This window comes from Temnothorax curvispinosus, unplaced genomic scaffold, assembly GCF_003070985.1.
Source record: "Temnothorax curvispinosus isolate PA1 unplaced genomic scaffold, ASM307098v1 QBEX01014901.1, whole genome shotgun sequence".
Lineage (NCBI taxonomy): Eukaryota > Metazoa > Arthropoda > Insecta > Hymenoptera > Formicidae > Temnothorax > Temnothorax curvispinosus.
The window spans coordinates 207,107-227,686 of NW_020224681.1; the positions used below are offsets into that span (position 1 = coordinate 207,107).

Below are 20,580 nucleotides of genomic sequence, written 5' to 3' on the forward strand. Positions count from 1 at the left end.
TTGCTCGGAACCAGCGTACCACAATTCACTCCGACACTTCGAGAGAATAATTAAGATTATTTTCACTTTATAGTTCGAGTGACAGATTTCACTCGAATCGAGTGAAAATAAGTGTAAAGTCACTCTATGAAGAGTTGATAGTGCATTCACTCAAGCCAAGAGTCAAATTTTCACTCGAAAATATTTAGAGAGTAGCTAGAAATCTCAACTAGACAAATAAAATTCAGTTAAAAATTTCAGTGAATTGTCTTTAGAACCGTTGATACGATATCTAGTATAATATATTATAACTTATTATAACGGATATATTATAACTTTCAGTTTGTAAAAATATGCTATGCAGATGATTATGTAATTCGTTATTCACCCTAAGAAGATTAATATTATCATTGCATTCTCTTCACGGAAGGAAGATGATTGATCAAGTCTCGGCATTCTAGAAATTGTATGAATTCTTCGTAAGACTCCGCGCCGTAATCAAGTTACCCCCGGACGTTCGTAAGAACGTGGGAATATTTCGTAATAACGATAGATCTACCTCCGGTAAAGTCTGGCAGACGTCTACGGAACCGCTTCGAAAGTTTCGTATGAAAACAATCCGTAAAGTCTTTACCGCTCTCGATGAAGATTAACCAACTTTCCTCCAGTTGATTTATCCCCTCGAATCTTCTCTATCGCCGGAGAGATGTTTACCGTAGTTATGACGAAATTCTTTTCCCCACGGCATGTAATTACCGTCGCGTAATCGTTATCGAGCTCGAATCCGCTTTCACAATTCACTTTTTGTAAATTATGTGCTTAGTAGCAGTTGTATTTTTTATTTTTCAAAATAATATAGGACGAGTAGGAAATCATATGTTTCTAAAGTTTTATATAACTGGCTATACAATATTAGACATCGCACACGTGTATCTAATATATTCTATCAAAATATAGTCAATTCCTTTTTTAATATAAACTCGCTTGCGTAAAACACGAAATCAAGTGGGAACGATGTTCGATAATTCGAGCTGCCCTTGCTTTTGGTTGCTGTGTCGCTGCCTGTCGGTGTGTCATCGCCGGCGGCTGCGAGCGTTCGATTAATGCATTTTTTATTATTTTCTGCTATGGAAAACAAACGCCGTAACAAGAGCCGCGCTACCGAGAATTCAACATTTCCATTGTTTTTAATTCAACGATCGCGCGCGGGGGCACTCACAATGCGCGGTGCTTCCACAGGCGCTGTGCACAGTTTGAAAATTTAATCCTCCCAACCCTTTCGCCGCTTTTTGTCCGGACTACGCGCTTTTTTCTCCCTGTAGGGCCCCTAGGAACTACGTTGTTGCCCTCCCCTTTCAGGTTTCGCTCTTCACAGACGGACATCCGGCGGTACGTGCGATTTAATCCTTGCGAAGTAAATCCCGTGCCAGGCGCAGGCAGAAAGACAAAGGCATTCCATTAACACAGAAGCAAGCAGCTTGTATGTTATATGCGCCTACATGTGCGCGACTATGAAGTAAGGCAAGCGTGCAATATAATAAAGACTTGTGTATCTTTTACCAGATTTGCAATCAGCACATTCAATTTTGTCGCCTAAACATCGTGTTGCCTAAATTGTGCAATCCTAAAATAAGCTCGTAGAAAACAATGATAACAGTATCGTTATCGACTCAATCATCTTGAGAGATTTTTTTATAAGCTCTTATAGATAAATATTTCTTTAGTACTTTTCCTTTCCTCGATATTAAATATTAGACCGGCCCATTGAGAAATCTGTCACTAGCACGAGGGATCCCACCCTTATATTCCTCTGCTTCATAGAATGCTATTTACCCAATTTGACTATTAAAATCCTGAGTGTCTTGCGTGATCTATCATTGTCGTTATTTAATCTCCGTGATTTAAATCAGTAGTACAGTAGAGTCTCCCCTATCGTAACCTGTCGAAGAAAAAAACACGAGAGAAAGCTACGAGAGAAGGGTAAATGAAAGAAGAACGCGATGAAAGAGAGCCCGGAGAGGTCGCCGATTCTTCAGCCGTTATTTCCGCTCGATTGGGGACTCGCCTGTCGGTGGCTGTCGTTGACACTGCCTTTCACACCGGCCGAACGAAGTGGCAGCGAAATAGGTGCCTGCGATGATACAATGGCAGGCCACGTGCACCGTCTTTGTGTCACGCACACGAGATGAAGTTCATATTCCCGATCAACTATCGCGATTGCGAGTGGGACAAACGCGTTCAAGCCGAATCACTTCGTTCGACAGAAAACTGATAATTTCTACCTGCCTGCCTGCCTGCCTGCCGATATATGAAGCCGCGATACGCTTTACTACAAAAGTAAGATGAACGCCAAGATTACACCTTGCTTCGGGAAATAGAAGTGCCAAATTTTGCGTGATAAACGTTTGTTCCATAAAATGGACATCTCTCTGCAACTTATTCGATTTAAGGAATTTACAAATTTAAAAAAGTAAAAATTTCTAAAAAATAATGTGAACTAATATATAATTATGAAAAATATAATTTATATATACGTATGTATAGAAAGAGACAAAGAGAGAGAGAGAGCTACATTTGTATATCAGGATCAGGTGTGAGTAACACGCAGTATAAAAATTTCAAAGTAAATGTTTCTCTCTAGTTTCAAAGTGCAGTAGTGCAAAGGGCAGTTAGTTTAATTTGCTTGATTAAATCCACGTAGTGGACTATAGAAGCGACATTTACATGCAATGTTGAACAGTGCAACACACGCGTCTCAAATGGACGACATAACACGGGTTGACAGGCGACGTATCAGTCAGTCCAATAAACAGACGAGCGGACAATATCTTGCAATATGCCCGGGCTTTCTCCATGGGCGCATATAACCTTCCTATTTACTCGGATACATGGAAAACCGGTTATTGGTCCGTACTCGCAATAGGCAAATCAATACATGCATATCGGTATATCCGTCTTCGATTCATCGTAGAGCGCAGAAAAATTTCTCGGAAGCATACAAAGCGATATGTATATAAACTGTATTGCGGCGCAACTTTAAAAATGAGAAATTGAATTTATTATTTAGAGCAAGAAAACATTTTATATACAAGATAAATTATGATATTTATATTATATATTATATATTATTGAGTTGTACTAGTCAACCATGGTATAAATATCATTGAATTCTCTACAAAGAATTTTAATTTAATAAATCATCACATCTTAATTTCTAGCAATTTACTATGATATCTGATCTGCATTCTGTGAAATATACTTGCACAATGAGATTTCTATAATGTAGGTATTCAATTTCTAAAAAGTATTCATATTTTTAATTTCTCAAAGTTTGAGGAAATATAATATAAAATAAAGATAATTTGATAATATTTTGGAATAATTTTTCTTTTAGATGTAAAAATTTTATTTTTACTTTTGACCACGTACGATGTAAAAAGTCTATAATAAAATTCTATCTTTCGCAATATTACAAGAAATTCTGATGTAGCTGACAATTGAAAAATATAATATGTCGAATTTCCTGCCATCAAAATGTCTAATCAATTTTATCAAAATTTAAAGATATCTCATGCACATCTCAAAAATTGCCATGCACAATGAAATGAAAATTGAATAATTGGCTCGCGCGTAAAATTGATATCGCTTTCTCGGCGTGCGTTACGGATCAGCAAATACAATTGCGTGTTACTGGCAATGTTCCGATCGTAAGTTATTGGAGTTTCTATGAAGCAACCAAGTTCGGGGATCCTTGCCAACCAGACCAATCCATGCGGTTAATTCGCTCGTGCACTTTGAAACTCGATAAACTCATGGATTGCTCGTCATAATTGTACACCGATGTCGTTACTATAGTGATCCTACGGTACGTTGCCCACGGCCAGATACATTTAAGCGTAAGACCATTTTCTGTTGCTGAATGGAAAACAGTCGAGCATATCGATTTAGGCTTTAGACAGCGTGCGCCTGATATTCATGGGTGAATGTGTTTCCACTATTTAGGGATACGTATAATAATCTAATTGCTAGAACTATTCATAAATTACAAAAGATGTTTCGGTATCATCTGGATCATTTCGCAGCATGTTCACGTAGAGGGAGGATAAGGCAAAAGTCATAACCCGAGTCTAACACTTTGAAGTAATTTCGTTCAATTTTCGAGAAACTTTCCGAGTGGCAACTTGTGCATAAGAAACATATTGCACTGCGTTGCTTCGTGCAGTCACAATAGTAATCCTCCACCCCCCACTGCTAGAGTAAGAATAACTTTAGTTTCGACATCTTCTAATAACAGTATTCTCTTGCAATTTAATTATGAATCTTTTTGTAACATTATACAGAAGAGTGTAAAAATAATAAATTTTACTTACTTTCTTTTAAACAGGGTAATTTTTTTAATTTTCAATGCTTTACGTTTAACGTACAAAATAAGCTATATTCAATATATGATTTTTTAATTTCTGGTAGAGAAAACCAAAAACTTGTGAAAGAAACTATCTTAGTTTTAGTATAATAATTTTTTCCAAATTATAACTTACGCGACAGGAATCTAAATAATAAAACAAGATATTAATTTTTGGCTGCTAATAATATAATTATAATTTCTTTCTAATTGTAAGTTTCGGACTGGTGACAAAAAAGGCATCAGGACAGAATTAGGAGAGACTGCATAATAATCCGCAAAAGTTAGTCCTATTTAGCAGGACGATTAGCTAGTGACCGACACGGTCGAACAATTAACTGACGCCGCTCCTCGTTTGAAATCAGACAATTGCTGGATATCACGCTATTTTTATTACATCCCGGTTTTTCGGTTGAAAGTCTCGTGAATTTAAGGCTTACAACTGCAATTGCTTTTGATTGTGGTCCGTTTGTTTAAACAATGTCCCGTCCAGACGGATTAACGAAGTTAAAGGATTGCTCAAGATATATATAGGTCCATTTATCGTGGGAAAATCCCCGAGGAATAGTTTACTCGTTAATTTCTTTCTTAGCGAAAATTCGATGGCCACGACGGACTGTACAAAGTAACGGAGTTATCCTAAATGCAAGCACGAAGCAACGTAGAAGTGCGACAGAACGTAATTCACCGAAGAAAAAGAGAATCGAGTATCCCGAGTATCCGTTGCCTTGAGCGGACGCGCGTCGCTCGATTTGCAATTCAAGGTATAGTAAATTGGGAAGTGATCGGGAGGGGGAGGGGGAGGGAAGATGCACTAGAGCGGCGCTCATCCGAAACAAGTGAAGGTTTCATGAGATTGCATTCAGATCGGATTAATTACGTCTATCATGGTCCAGTCTTTTCTGATTGGACACGCGGGAGATGCGGTTTCTCTACTATTGGACGTGGCCGTTTTAAATGGCAACTAAATGTCAGTTGAAACAGATTTCTAATGACTGAATATACATATATCCATGAGATATCATAATTCTCCTAAAAATCTTTTAGGGAAAAATTCTTTAACAACGTAGAGTACATTTTCCATGGCAGAATAACCAAGAGAAATTATTTATTTAATGGAAAGTTAAATTGAATGACTTGACAAGTAATAATAAAATAATATCGTTACTTGAATAAATTTTTCATCAAAATTTTTTTCTTTATTTCAAGATTGTTTTAAGAAACTTTTAAAATTTTCAAAAAAAAAAAAAACGCATCGTAAGTGTCACCGTAATTCTTTGATGTTATATTATGATTATATAGCATAAACAGCAGATGTAATATCATAAAAGCTGATTGTGAGAGAGTACAAAAAACTTTATATCTCACCTCCTTTATTCCATTTCGTCGTCGCTCAAAATATACGTGTATATGCACCGCGACACGCGCGTATTACTTCACGCTCCATACACGGAGAGAGCAGTCCGTAAATTTCTATTCCTTTACGGCTCTATATGTGCTCCGAACATGGACACGTTTCAGTCGAGAAAGTGCGCGAAGAACCGCATTGCGGCGTACGGCAAAGAAAAAAGGAATAAAAAAGATATTTATTCTTATGTGTGTGTGTAGATATTTTTGTCCTATATAATATAGTCTGCGGCCATGGGATATATAAAGAAATGAAAAATAAAAGATATATAATTGCACTTTCAGGGATAATAAGCCAACGGGAGATAAAAGAGTTTACACTTAATTATATTCTCTTAGTGGTTTTGATGTAATTTTAAAATATGAAAAATGTAAACGCATCCGTGGAACGATGATGTAGATCTAATACAGAGCCCAGTATAACAATGCTTACAATAGTCAAGCTATTTGTGGGTTCGATATTTTTGCTGCCTTTGATCTCACTGTTAGGACAGTTTAAAGTGCTCACTTAAAAGTTTTCTCGTTGCCGCCTACAGACCGATTCGCCGTCACGCTTGTGTTTTCTTTAGGAATAGCTCAAACGATTCTTCCGGCTGACAGCTCGTCTCCCCCCCCCCTCCAATTCATGTACTAACTACATTAAAACCAGAGATATTTTTGATATATGTACGTCACCGTTGCACGCTTTAACAATTTTGATTTATTTCTATTTCCATTCAAAAGAGTATGACTTCAGAAGAAGTTATATATATAGATATCAAATTGATGTACGATACAAAAATTTTTAGATTCCTCTGTTCATAAAAACATAAAAAAACAATTGCAATAAAGTTGTTTGAGTCTGTATTGGATATTTCTGCAATTATGTATTATTTGTTACTTATACGTCGAGGATATTCTAGCATAGTAAAAAATATACTGCACCTGCGTTTTAGAATCATGTAAAAAAACGTGCCATTTAAAAAAATAGTAAAGTTTTATATGCATATATTAATTATATGTATGTATTTCGTTTCACAATTCTCTATTTTCAGGCAAATAAAAATGACCATAAATCTTCTGAATATAGTAGTTTTACAGTTACAAAATTTCTCATTGATACCATCGATATAGCCTACATAAAAAGTGTACAAGTGTCCGATAGTATACGACGCAGGTTGCAGTTATATAAAAAAAAAGAATAGTGAAAATTACAGGGGTTACACCATAGAAATGTAGCTATAAGGGTTCCATGGCGTTACTTGACACTAGTTTCTCCTGAGACGACTGATGTGACGACAAGCGACGGAAATTGATGCATTTCCTCCGTCGACGTTCCCGCGATTATGCAACGCGATTATGTAACGTGTGAAATCCCCCGATTTCGCGTGGCTGGTGATGTACATCTGAATCGCACGATGCGCTATTCAATTTACAGCTTTTTCTAGAATTTATATGTGAAAATTTAAAATAACAGCAAAATTTCATGTCGCTAATGCCAGGTAATCCAACAAGACAAAAATTACACGACAAAAATCTCAATATAGAACAATATGTTTAAAGTTGTAAATGCGATAAACAAATTATACCAAAGCATCCGAGAATGAAGCGGGGTGTTTGTCATATACGCGCGTGCGACTGCATAAACATACGTATTACATTATCAAGTATCGACACTTGGCGCAATACGCTATTACCGGGAGACAACATTAATTTCTAGCGACTAGTCCAGCGTTTGTGAACACGCGAGTGGACGACGGACAATAAATCGTCACCGCAGTCGCGTTTAAAATTTGTGGTCGACCGCATCTGTACAATACATAAATCCCTTCCACATCCATTCGATGTGGCCATATACGTTTATCGATGCGAACGGAAATGTAACTTAAAAATAATTCTAAATTAGGGCATTACCGTGAAATCGACAGCGTCCAATAATGCCTACAACAACGGGAATTCTGTTATTCGCGAGGAAGATACGTATTTAATGTATTTCGCGCGATAAGCTCCAGCGCGGCCGAGTACGCGCCGTGTTTAACGCGGATGAACGAAACCGCGCAAAACGCGGCTCTTTATTGCTCGTCAGCAGGTGGGACTCAATTAGGGGCGGCCGCGAATTTGCATAAATAGTGCGGAACGAGCATCGCGTACACGCGTCGCATCAGCCGCGTTGCAATGGCCGTTCGAATGATCGTAATAGCTCGTTGGCGTCGACGCCCGATACATATGTCACACGCGCGCGGTGGCGGTGTTCGGTAATGCCAGGCTCTAACGATAGATTTTTTTTGTTATGAGTTTGCAGCCAATTATATCTAACAAAATTCGAAAATAGGCCATTATTTATTATTACTTAATGCTTAATATTAAATTTCATGCAATTATAACTCAAATTAACATTCTGGAAGACTAAATTCTATTTGAGCTTAAAGTTTAATCGATCGCAAGAAGCTGTCATTAAAATTAGGGTCAGGATTCTAGAACACCCTGTATACACTCCGTCCTCGTAATCGGGCTTCGCGCTATCTCAATTAATTGCCGTCACATTATTTGCGGTCGGCGGAGCTCGCCTAACCCGTTGCCTCGTTTTCGGCCGCGCTCATTCACCGGTATGCTCTATCATCGAGTCGGGCGCGCTCAACGAAATCGGTTAATTCCGGATTACCCGCAATCGCAAAATGGCCCTTGCTTTGGTCCTTTTCGCACCGCGGTCCAATTTGCGCGCGATTAGATAACGAAAGCTGACGCTGACGGTGATATAACTGCGATTGTTATATCACTTGTAGAGGAAAATACACATCAAGGAAAGACTAGGAAAGACGAGCAATAAAAATGTATTTCTCGATGAAGAATTTGTGAGGATAGTTTTTCTTCAGTAGAAATTTAAACGGCAGCATAATTATGTAGTACACAGTTAAAGACTTTTGGTGAGTCAAACTACAAGAGTAACGAAACTTTATTTCCAGTTAATTTCAAAGGGAGTTTACTTTGATAGGGACCTAGTTTGGGAATTACTTATCGAGATATTTAATGTTGGAAAGTTGAATGTTGGAAGAATTAATCTTGGAAATTCACGCTGGGAGTCAAACAAATCGCTGAAAATTATTTTCTTATTTTGCTAGATTCTATTACGCAACGCGCTTCGTACGTTCTCCAATGTGAAAGTTTTTTTAATTGTCTAATTATCTGTTTTTAATTACAAAACTTTCCGATGAAATTTTTCTTAAAACTTGTTGCAAAATACAAGTCAATCTCTTTATATATGTCAGAACAACGGTAATTTGTATTTTTACTGGTCTATTTAGCGATAATAAGTCATTGCGTCAGAAACAACGTGCGACGTAGATATACGAAATCAAGCGAATCGTTATCGGGATATTTTTAAAGCCATAAATGTGTAAACGTTAAAGTATTGCCGACATATGACCTAGGCTCGTATTTATGCAGTGACATTTCATTTTACCGTCATCAAATATTATTACATGTTATTCTGCGGCGAACCGTGTTCACCCAACCGTCTGTTCCGTCAGTCATTAAAGTATAATCGAGTCCTGTTGTGGCTTGATGTGCGCACATGCAGGTATGCACCTACACACACTCCCACACGCGCACGATCTATTTAAATCGCTTAAATTGGATACCGCCGTGCAACGAATTTACTCGTTAATTTTTGGCAAGTGTCGTATCTGCCAAGCGTTCAACACACTTTCTGGTTTTGTTAACGATTACACAGGAAGTTGACGGTAATAATCAGTTGGGTATTAACCATTATTGTGCCGAGGCGATCCAATCATATAGAATCGATTGCCTCGGTTTCAACTACAAAATTGCGCTCGATATTACTGTGACGAGTGATAAATTATCAGGTGCGAATTCATTTCGCGCAAAGTGCGTGTCGATTAATTGCAGCCACTTTATTTACCAAGAGAGTACCTATATTACATTACGGACGTATCCTCTTCCATATGTCCAATATGTTAATATCGATTAATATTATATATAGATAGTATTTGCTTCCGACATCGCGTTATTATATTCTGTTAATTCCCTATACTTTTTATTTTTATTATATGCATATTTATCTACTACATTTGCTGTGCACATATTTTCTCCTATATTGTTAAATTTTATTCAATGCCGTTTGTTTACTAGCCCTTAGCTATTTTATCCGGGATAGCGTGATAAACTAATTTAAGCTCGATATCTCTAGGGATTGAAACAATATTTATGTTTTTCTTATGTTATTGTATATAAATGATGATATTATACATACATATGTCTCTCTTTGCTGCTCTTGTTTGGATCGCGTCACCTACATTCGGATTGCGTAATGTTAATTTCTCGATTTTTTAATTGTTGAGCTCTTTTTCAAATAAAGAAAGAAAAATAGAAAATTTATTAATACAACATATTTTACGCTATTGTCGCAAATTTCATCATATTTTATTATATCGTCAAGAGAAAACTTATAAATATTAATTTTAAAATAGCTTTGCAAAATCTAAAGATTATTTCGCTAATGCGCAATAACGCATTAATTTTTGTTTCGAAAATCAAAACGATTTCATTACAACACCAAAATGCATTTGATAGAAATAACCGCGCGTTTTGCTTCAGCAAGAAATTCATATTTCTATCAACTTTATGCAATAAGATTTTTTTATTTTGCTAACAGAACAGATTTGTGTAATATCGAATAATTGATTGTGGTAGGAAAATTTGAACGTTTTCATATTGAATATGTAGTAGCAGCAGCGACAGTTTTACCGCGACAGCAAAATTCCCCGTGCATATTTTGGAGAGTTCGTTCGAACAACGTATTTATATCACGCGATCGATGCATGATAAATCTCGCAAAAATATCCATACATCTCATACCAATAATCTGAATAATCCTATGAAGCCAAATACTTCATTTAGATTATAAATAATTCGAGGATATTATCGCCGTCATAGTCTCTAAATACGTTTGCGGGTCGATGTACGGTATTTTAGCCCGCATCATTTTAACGGATTACCACGGGCTGATTTCCAATGGAGAAACAGGCGATAACTCGTGTGCTTGTCTCTCGCTTGTATTTATCCGCTCGTTCGCGCATTCAACCTAGTTTTACGCCGATCGATACTATCGTTCGCTCCTGATAAAAATCACACGAGCTCTTTGATATCGCAAGATAATGCGTCGTATTATTTTCGCTTCGCACAACGTAAGAGAAAAGAGTGAAAGAAGATCATAGTGCGAAAACCGAGATGAGTTTTCAGAGGGAAGACCTTTCTTCTCGACGTGCATAAATAGCGTATCCTGCGAGAATTCACGCTTTTTCCTCTCTTCACTCTCTCTCTCTCTCACGCGCGCATCCTCTCAAAAAATTAGAGACTACATTGAGAGTATCAAACAGGATGAGGTAGAGACTCGCGGGTGAGACTTGATAACTAGATACATCACCTAGCAGGAGCGCGGAAAAGGATGCGCGGCAGCCGGAGATCGCTGGGATTGCATTTCCATTAGTTAATTTACTTTCCTGGGGGAGATCCCGCCCTTAAAACTGCCTGCAGCAGTACTTGGAGACGTCCGAGCGCAAAGTATCTGCATTAAGCCAGCGACTCGCGATTAAAATTTCCTTCCTTTCCCGGCCAAGTTATCGTGGGTAAGGGGCGTTAACTTTGCTTCAAAAAACGAGTAATTAGATAATTCATTTCTGCATTTGCCTTCGGTAAACACATATTTTTCACAGGCTAAACTTGGATTAATCTATATTTTGACGCTTAAGGAGATAAAATTAGACATTATATATAACAAATCTGATCGGTATTTTCGTACATCACTTGTTTAGCGCTAAAGCTCATTGTCAGTCATATCTAGAATTGAATACATGATATGAAATGCGAACATATTTCTCCAACTGTTCAACAATATGTTTCAATGTCTATGAATTTGTTATGGACGACATTCTAATTTTTGCACGACTAGATTCTCTCTATCTCTCGATTCTTGGCACGCCGCGCGGAAATGACGGTTTATTTGTCATCGTGCGACTTCTTTGTCCCTCGCGCACAGCCCAAGAGCACTATTTTATGAAGACATATTGGCTGCATCACGCCGAATGTTTACGATCATCACGCGGATGACTGGGAAAATGTTTCGGATACCCGGCGGATACGCTCGTGCACGCTTTCTCTCTTTCTCCCAAAGAACTGCATCCGGCCGGAGGGTAAACGAAGTCTGAGGGCGCGCACCGTGGAAAGTCGTTCGATACGGGAAGAAAGAAAAATAGGAGCCCCTTTGCTGAGAGATAAAAGGAATCTATGGCCGTGTTTACACGGCGCCCCGAGATTGAAGCTCATTCGGCCATCCTCGCTCGCTTTTAAATAAAACTCTGGGTTTAGCGCCGCCCATGCTGCTGCATCACGCCCGTTCCATGACCATGCGCGCCGTCGCGCCGTTTTCCCGTTCCCATATTTGTTGATCTTGCGTGACGCGAGATAATACTGCAACTGTCATCTATGCCAGGGTTTCTCAAACCCACATATCACCCGTAGACTAATCATATTTTAGTTGGTGGATTCGAATATATTTCGTATTTGTTTAACTCTCGACTGTAAAAAAATGAAAAATATTTAAAGGAACTTTTAATTTTGCGCAACGAAGGTGACATCGTCGAATCTCGAAGAGGAAGGTAAAAGCTCGAAGGGAGCTTTCCCTTTGCATAACGAAAAGTGATGTTATAGCACAGTCACAGCCCATCGAGCGCAGCGAAAAGACGAAGCGCGCGATGTAATATCCACGACAGGAACAGCAGAATAATGGAAAAAGAGATGAATGGTTTTTGGGCGCGTGTCGCGGTAAAATAGCACGACGTCCTTCGTGATAGGTGGCACCAACATTGCACGGAAGATTAACGCAATTGTCACTTCAACCGGCCTTTAGTAATGGTCGACGGATTTAACCGGACATTCCGCAGAGCGCGATAATTACTACGTCGTGGAAAATGACCGGCGAATAAGCGATAATTCGTCATATCGATATTATATTTCGTTAATAAATTCTATCGTAAGGCTGCGGTAATTACTCTCGTATTGATTTAAGGGCATCCATCAATCTAATATTTTGTGCTTAAACAGCGATCTCTGGTGGTGTTGCCGGGGTGTCATACGTCATGCGATTATGCACGCGACTAAACTCACGTCACACGTAGAGCTTATATAATCGCGTGTCTATTTAAACACTTACATACACGATGCATCTTTAATATATCTTGTAACTATATTTTATGCATGTTTTGGGAGCATTTTTGGAGCAAAAAAAAATTTGTGTTCTCTATTCGCTAAATATGATAGAAATGTAAAAATATATATGTAATATTATGCTCAGAGCATCATCTTATTTGCGAAATTCCGAATAAGGCAAATGCGATATTATCGGCAAGTTATTTCGACTAGTTCGCACCGTAATCCGATGCTGAGCATGCTCATCTATCACCTGGAGCAGAAAACGTAGCTATCGATTTCCCACCGACGTCAATAATCTCGCGCGACGTCGTCGCGACGATGCATCATGCAGCCGACCGGCTTCATAAGCAAGCCGGACGTCGTTTAATTACCGGCTCGAGATGTTATCTCGCGGTCTATTATACACCGACGTCGAAAGAAAGTTCTAGAAGTTCATGCGAATGGAGAATGCGAGACTGAGTAATCTAATTACATACGTATTGATGATTAAGAAAAAATAGGATTAATAGTAACTTTTTAAGAGTTATAAATAGGAAACTGAAGACCATGCAAAGAATGAGAGGTATTCATCAATACTGAATTCCGGCAACAAAATTACGAGAGAATTATATCAAGCTTTGACGGCATAGACATAGATGAAGCCTTTGATGTCTCGGTCCTAGATGAACTAAATGTTTTCGATTCACATCGGGATATAACGCAAACACAGAGAGCCGAGTTGCGACACGCGTTAGACACGCTTTTCACGTACGTCACCCATGACACGCGGCCGGACTTTATAACGTCCGCTATACCGTGTCGTGTCACCATTCGTTACGTCATGTCGCACAATTGGTGACGATGATTACGATGAAAAACGGCACGGGAACGTCTCTCGAGGTTGGCGTGTTGAAAGTCGTGCATCACGGACGCGCAATGTCCAGTCAATTCTCCAGTGTTTTGCTTTCTCATACATGCACCAGTAACCACTAACGACATAATGCTATTTTAACCGCGCTATTTCTCGACAATTAATTTTGGCCACTATTTGCCATTCAAAATCGATTAGTTTACAACTAATTGGTAATTAATGGGCTTATTCTAATTAATATTTCATAGTGGAGATCCTTAAGCGTTTTTTGATTCGCGCATAATGATAGCGTTGTAACATACAAGTGAATCTTCCTTCTCTATAATTTAAGAAAAAGAAGCATTCGAGTTGTCTAGTTGATTCCTCGGGGAAACGTAAAGCCTTCTCGAGATGACAAAACTAGTTCGATCGCGGTACGTGCCTATAAATGAAGGAGGGTTCCGTTTTGCTCGGAAATATGATCGATTACTCGGTGGAACCGCGCATCCATTTTCTATTTGTAGTATTTGTACATATCGTGCCGAAATAAATTCTTTTATTGCGCACTCGTAAACGTAACTGTATTTATATTCGATTCTTGCACGGCTATATTTTTCACTGTTGCGTCGTAGAAGTTTCATGGTGAGAAATACAAATATTATTATAGCAACCTAAATAAGCTATTAACTAAATATAGCAACCTAAATAAATGTTATTACTGCGTTGGGACTTGGGAGACGAATAGAATACAAGAGAGTCTGTCTTCTCTATCTTATGCCAGATCCTATGATGAGAATGACGATAAATTGCACGTAATTGTACTCATAATATGTTATTTAGATAAAAATACGTTTAATATAGAGACTCCTGGTCGATATAATATACTTTCTACACCCTGAAAGCGAAATACGAAGCAAAATAGTTGTACGCAGAATGTGATCATATTTGTGAGGAAGCAGGGGATTTCCTCAATATCGGATTAGGTTCGAATAACACCAGTCATTGACTGTCGTTCGTCCTATTCCTTTCGCAGTTTTTGCCGTTTTCACTGGCGCTCCTTCCGCTTTGCTTTCTTCCACTCAGTGGTACATGCGTTCTCAAAGAAAATAAAACACTCCGTAAAATCTTTTTGACCCAAAGCAGCATTCCTTGGACAGCATAGTTCGCTTGTCAGAAGAAATTTCGTTTGGATATTCATCGGGGAGTTTCTGTGCAGTTTTCTCGACTGCGGCCACTCCCAAGTGAGCTTCCTCGTATTGTTCCGATATGATACTCCGATATAATGTCTTTCTAAAATTCTATCAAGTTCGTGTAAAGCGCATAGACCGCTGTACCTTATGATCAAGGTAATGCGATTTTCGAAATAAACCGAATAAATGTATACATAGCAAAACATTGTGTGAATGATGTTATTAATAAACATGTTGAGAGATTATTAAATATATTTCTGAGAGAGTTTCTGTTTGTATATAACTTTCTCGGAAATTCTATTCTTAAACTGGCAAATTTCTTCAATTTAGTTACCATTGATGAAAATGACAAAGTATCCACAGCTAGTCATAAACAATAAAGAAAAAAGAACGTCCTAGAAATTAAGTTTCTGAAGTGCATTCAAATATAATATTTTTTTGTGTCTACGTAATAAACTAACAATACGTCTTTGAATCCGAGATTTTATTATCGAGATAATTAATATCGAAAAGTTGCAACAAATTATTGACTCTTCCCTGAAATTTTTGCTTAAAAAAATATATTATAATATATATTATATATATAATATATTATATATATATATTTTTTTTATATATCTATATATATATATCAATTTTAGCCTATTTTCCAAGCTTATTTGCACTGGATAAATTACTTAGTCGCTCGACAAATATGAGTATTGTCAAAGGGACATAGTATTTCCAGCAAAATGCAAACTCTCGAGTTTTAATAGTTCTCTTTTTCTGCATTTATTGGAATAAAACGCGAGCGTCGAAGAGGAAATATCGGATATCATGAATAAGGCACTTTTTGTGACAAAATACTAGGTAATATACCTTTCAACAGAGCTATATTCTCTTTTTTAAGATATTATTCTGACAAGTATTTGAAGTAAGATAATAAATATTACGCGCAGCTTAAGAAACACGTGCAGATACCGCGCAAAGATAAAAGTAATTATCGTGATTATTTTAATTATACCTGTTTGTCTAGTAGCTGAGCAGAGTGGAACGTTTACACACGCGATGGTTGATATTTCCGGGAATTTTTGCTTTCGACCAGGAGTGTCCGATTTCATTTTTCCGACGATCACTTTGAAAGCGAAGATTTCGAGGAAGTAGCGGGATATAAAACGCATGCATTCACACATCGCCGTTGCATATTTAACGAGTCGGGCATCTCTTATGTGGAAAATAGTTCAGTATCCCCGTCCGTAACGCTAACTACTCGCACAAAACTCGTTCGTTACGATTCCAGGCGCGTGCGCCTGGAACGAAGTAAGCGCTATTTCTCGTAAATTTAATTTCCAAAGTGTCACGGAACAAGGGCGCTACGCGAAAGCGCCGACCAGTGGAGAGAGAAAGCTCTGAGCGGTGACTCCCGTCGCCGTTTGTTGGGACGTTCACGGTACACTCGTTACGATCGATAAACCGTATCTTAAAAAAGAAACGACCAGAAATCCAGTCCATTCTCTCGCTGAATGTAAAGAGAGAATAATGTACGAATAACTGCTTGAACACATGCGTCGATGCAGTTTCATTGGCGCGTTTAATTTTTCAGATTGTATATATGTAGAAGTATGTTTTGACTCATATCAATTCGTGTACAATTCTATTTGGTTTGGCAAAAAATCAAAAACTTCTTTCCATGAGGAAAGTAATGCGAGAAATATTACTTACGAAATATAGAAAAAAAATAAAAAATTTATAATTGCAGAAATACGCAGGAAAATAATATTCGTCAAATTGTTTCTGCTATATATATGTTTCTTCGAAGTCTAACAAATGAAGCCTGAACCTGTCATAAAAAGAGAATCAATTATCGATAAAAAATATTTAAGCTCTCGAGGGAGATGTCGTAGAAATAAACTATTGTATCTTGAAAACGATGTCAAGTTATGAGAGTACGGTAAAAACATCTTGTTACGTAGTATCGATCTGTAGATGTATCTCTTAAATCTATTGTGTTTCGCAAATTGATTTACGCCACAATGTGTTTCCAAATATATAGCAAGGGATATATTCTCACGATATTTCTTATTCGATAATAGCATTTTGCTGGTGAGATTGCTGGTTTTTTATTACGTTATATAAGACTGATGTGGGAAAGACGATTGCTGGGGATTCTCCGAGATGCCGATTTCAGAGATGGAGTTACCGGATAGTCCAATTTACTAAGTGAAAGTCCCCTTCTATTATCGGGTTTGGAAAGCTCGCTCTCTCATAGTTTTGCCGGCGTCGCCGATAGAATTATGTCGATTTCGATGGTGGCGAGCGATTTGATACAGGAAATCTGTGTGCGCTTCGCAACCGGCGAGCACGACGCGGCGCCGATGGAAATTGCATTAAAATCGATCGTGCAGATCGATTTCGACGCTCTATGTTCTACGTTCATGTATTGGCGAATATCGGGCGAATACTGGAGCAATGACATTTGTCGCGATATCGCTCGGTACCTATTGCGACGAAACGTTATCGTGTCTTCATTGCGTTTTCTGAACTCGCCGCGTAATAAAACGCATCCGCGACATCAAGACGACTCGGTTGCGCAAACATACCGTAGGGCGTCGGTAAACACGTCCTTTGCTTGCCGGAAATTACAGTTTGATGCTTTAACTTTTTGCACTAGTTATTCGGCCATACGTATGTAAACCCCTGCATCGATTGAAAACTAAAGGAAATTCTACAAATATCATTTCCATTTACTGTTAATTGCATTCAAATAACAGTCCATAAATGCATAAATCATATTTTCTCTGTAGGATATTTTATAAAATAATTGCGCTTTCGTGTTAGTCAATATTACACATGTCGAGAATAAAAATTATCTTTTATAGAAAAATTTAACTTTGAACACCATCTTTTTATCAACCATGTAGGCTTTTTTCTCTAACAACCGTTGTAATATCTCTTTTGCCGTTAGCGAACGGATCGATGTAAAGGAATATGAGATGAACCAGCGATATAAAAAGAACAATACAAGTATAGAGTATTAAGAAAAGCGAGACGCGAACTATCCGCATTGTCTGACGATATTTTTTAACGATCGTTTTCATTTCGAAAGTGTCAAATTACTAGAAACGATTCGTGAAAAGAACTCTCCCTCACCTCCCCCGCCCCTCCTCCGGTCGCGCCACTGTGCTGTATCTGTAGCTGTAGCGATTCATAAAAGCTCGGAGCACCACGAAGGGAGACAGGGGTCGATGAAAAGCTTTACGTAGCAACTTCGAAAGGTATCAACGGCTGACCGCGGTACAAAGAAGCCCATATCCTGCTGCAGGAACAAAAAGCACTTTGGACTAAAAGCGCGTCGTACGCAGTAGCAAGTTATTTTTATGAACGCGTTGAATAGACGTCGCAACGATACGGCGATCAAGTACGCGTGAGCGCTTAATTATCGATCTCTTCTGACATAGCTCTTAGGGGACGGATATCAGACGAGATCCTCTGATTTCTGAATACATAAAATACATGTGAAATCTATAATATATCAAATTTAAAAAGCGCCATGTAATTGTAGATAAATCTTGTATTTAACACATAAAAAAAAGCGAGAGAATTTCAGCGAATAAAGCTTGAAAAATAATAATTATAATAAAATGTTATTCTTTAATTAATTTAAATCTTTCTAATTTAACTTTTAATAAACAATATTTTAATAGTGTGAAATCTTTATTTAACATATATCTTTATCAAAATGTTTAATGATAAAAATTTCTTCGAGCTCACGTTGAGCAAAAATCATTTATGAATTCATCGCGAATGAAATATAACGTACTGCGACAAAGAAACGTTCCTGCCACTTTATGTAACGCATTCACGTTTTCATTTTTGCAACAAGTACAATTTAGTATGGCTTCGCGTGTAACGGTAAAACTGAAATGATGAAAGTATATGAAACATTATATTTGCGTGGAAAGAGATGTATAGCACATATACATGTATGTACATAAGCATACGTGTGCACGAAATTTGAACTTGGGTTTTCATGTTATCGTAGCGCCACGCGAGGTCTCGTCGTGTCTCCTCGCGGAGCTTAACCAACCGCGACAACAAAAAAACCATGGAGAATTTTCCAAATAGCGAATAACTAGGGTCGAAGAAATCGCGGTAATATCGCATTTCGCTCACGGGAACAGTACTTCCTATCGGACGGGCGGTTTTATCGTTTCGCTCGTTCCGTGCCGTCGAGAGGACAAAGAGTCCTTGGGATAGGATTCACCGAATAATCGCGGAGAAATTTATGTGCGGGCACGTTAGAAATTTCGGTCACGTAATGCTATCCGGCGTAGATACCGCTTCTCGCGCAACAACGTAAAATCTCCGCCGTCTGGCTATCCGGCTAACGAAACTAATTCCGCGCTCTTCATCCACCGCAAGCTTGTTTCCGCGTTATCCGCGCGCATTCCTTACCGCGTACGAGCGAAGGTAACGAAACGCAATCTATTTATGTAACTGCCCTATGCTATGATATAGTAAGCTCTACTTACGAAAAACGATTACGACGTCATTCCTTGAAGCTCCATACCGATGTGCGTTCTTTTCAATCAGTCCTCACTCGACCTCGCGCAATCCTGGACAAAGAAAAATCAACCGATTATAGGCTTTAATAAATTCAGACTGTAAATTTTCACAATTTTAGCGGGTAAATCCTTTCCCCAAAAGAGTGTAATTTTTCGAACAGTACAATTTTCTAACACAATCGCAAAGATCAGTATTCTTACCTAATTTTCTATTTTCAATACAGTTTAAAATTTATGCCATGAAATAATATATAAAATGCAACGCCATCGTTCTCCACTGCGCTCGTTTATTAATTAATATTCCTTTTGTTAATACGTCGGTGAGCAACATTACTTCCGCTACTATAAGGAGACGTTTAAATGTAGCACGAGGACTAGCTTTCATGATATTGGCAACCCGCGTCAGTGCCCGCGTATTCGTGTACGCTGTTCGATTTTGCCGAGTCCAATAAACCAATAAGCGACAAAATGCGACGTAATTATTCCATTGATCGAAGTAAATGCCCTCTAATAATCGACCTGCCCTACGTCCGCTCGCCCTACCCACGTTGGCTCCCATTTTCCCGCAATAATACTTAAATTGGCGCATCTCCGCAAACGAAGCCCCACAGAATAGAATTACCAATCACGCTAAGTCAATTTTTCATACAATGCGAGAGACGTGGCTCGTTAACCGCCTTCATTCGAAACTTGAATGTGACATTAATATCTGACCGTAAAAAAGTGATATCTCGCTAACGCGCTTAAAAGAACTCTATGCGATAATTCAAGATAATTTCGCCATACAAAATATAAAAATCTCTCGCGATGACAAATCGGAAACCGTCACGAACCGTTCCGTTAGCACCAGTTGCTCCCAGCAATTGTTCCACGCTATGGCGTTATAAAAAATGATTTTCTGTTGTCGCGACTAATTTTGAAGAATCTCGACGCTCGACACGGATTTGAGACTCTTTGTTCTCGCTTATGCTTCGTCGAGCGTGTGTCATACCTCGCGGAAAATGTACTCGTTTCCGCATACAC

At 38.3% G+C, this 20,580-nt stretch overlaps 1 protein-coding gene and 1 long non-coding RNA gene across 4 annotated transcripts in view; one reads left to right on the forward strand and one right to left on the reverse strand.

Moving 5' to 3' along the window:
• The window catches only part of LOC112465108 (zwei Ig domain protein zig-8-like), a 247,429-nt gene that overhangs the window by 179,560 nt on the left and 47,289 nt on the right, over window positions 1-20,580 (forward strand). The window lies entirely within an intron of this gene.
• Window positions 1-20,580, reverse strand: part of LOC112465109 — a 148,064-nt gene that overhangs the window by 85,679 nt on the left and 41,805 nt on the right. The window contains exon 3 of the long non-coding RNA XR_003041981.1: window positions 19,525-19,608. This is a non-coding gene — a long non-coding RNA (uncharacterized LOC112465109). The remainder of the gene's footprint in view (window positions 1-19,524; window positions 19,609-20,580) is intronic.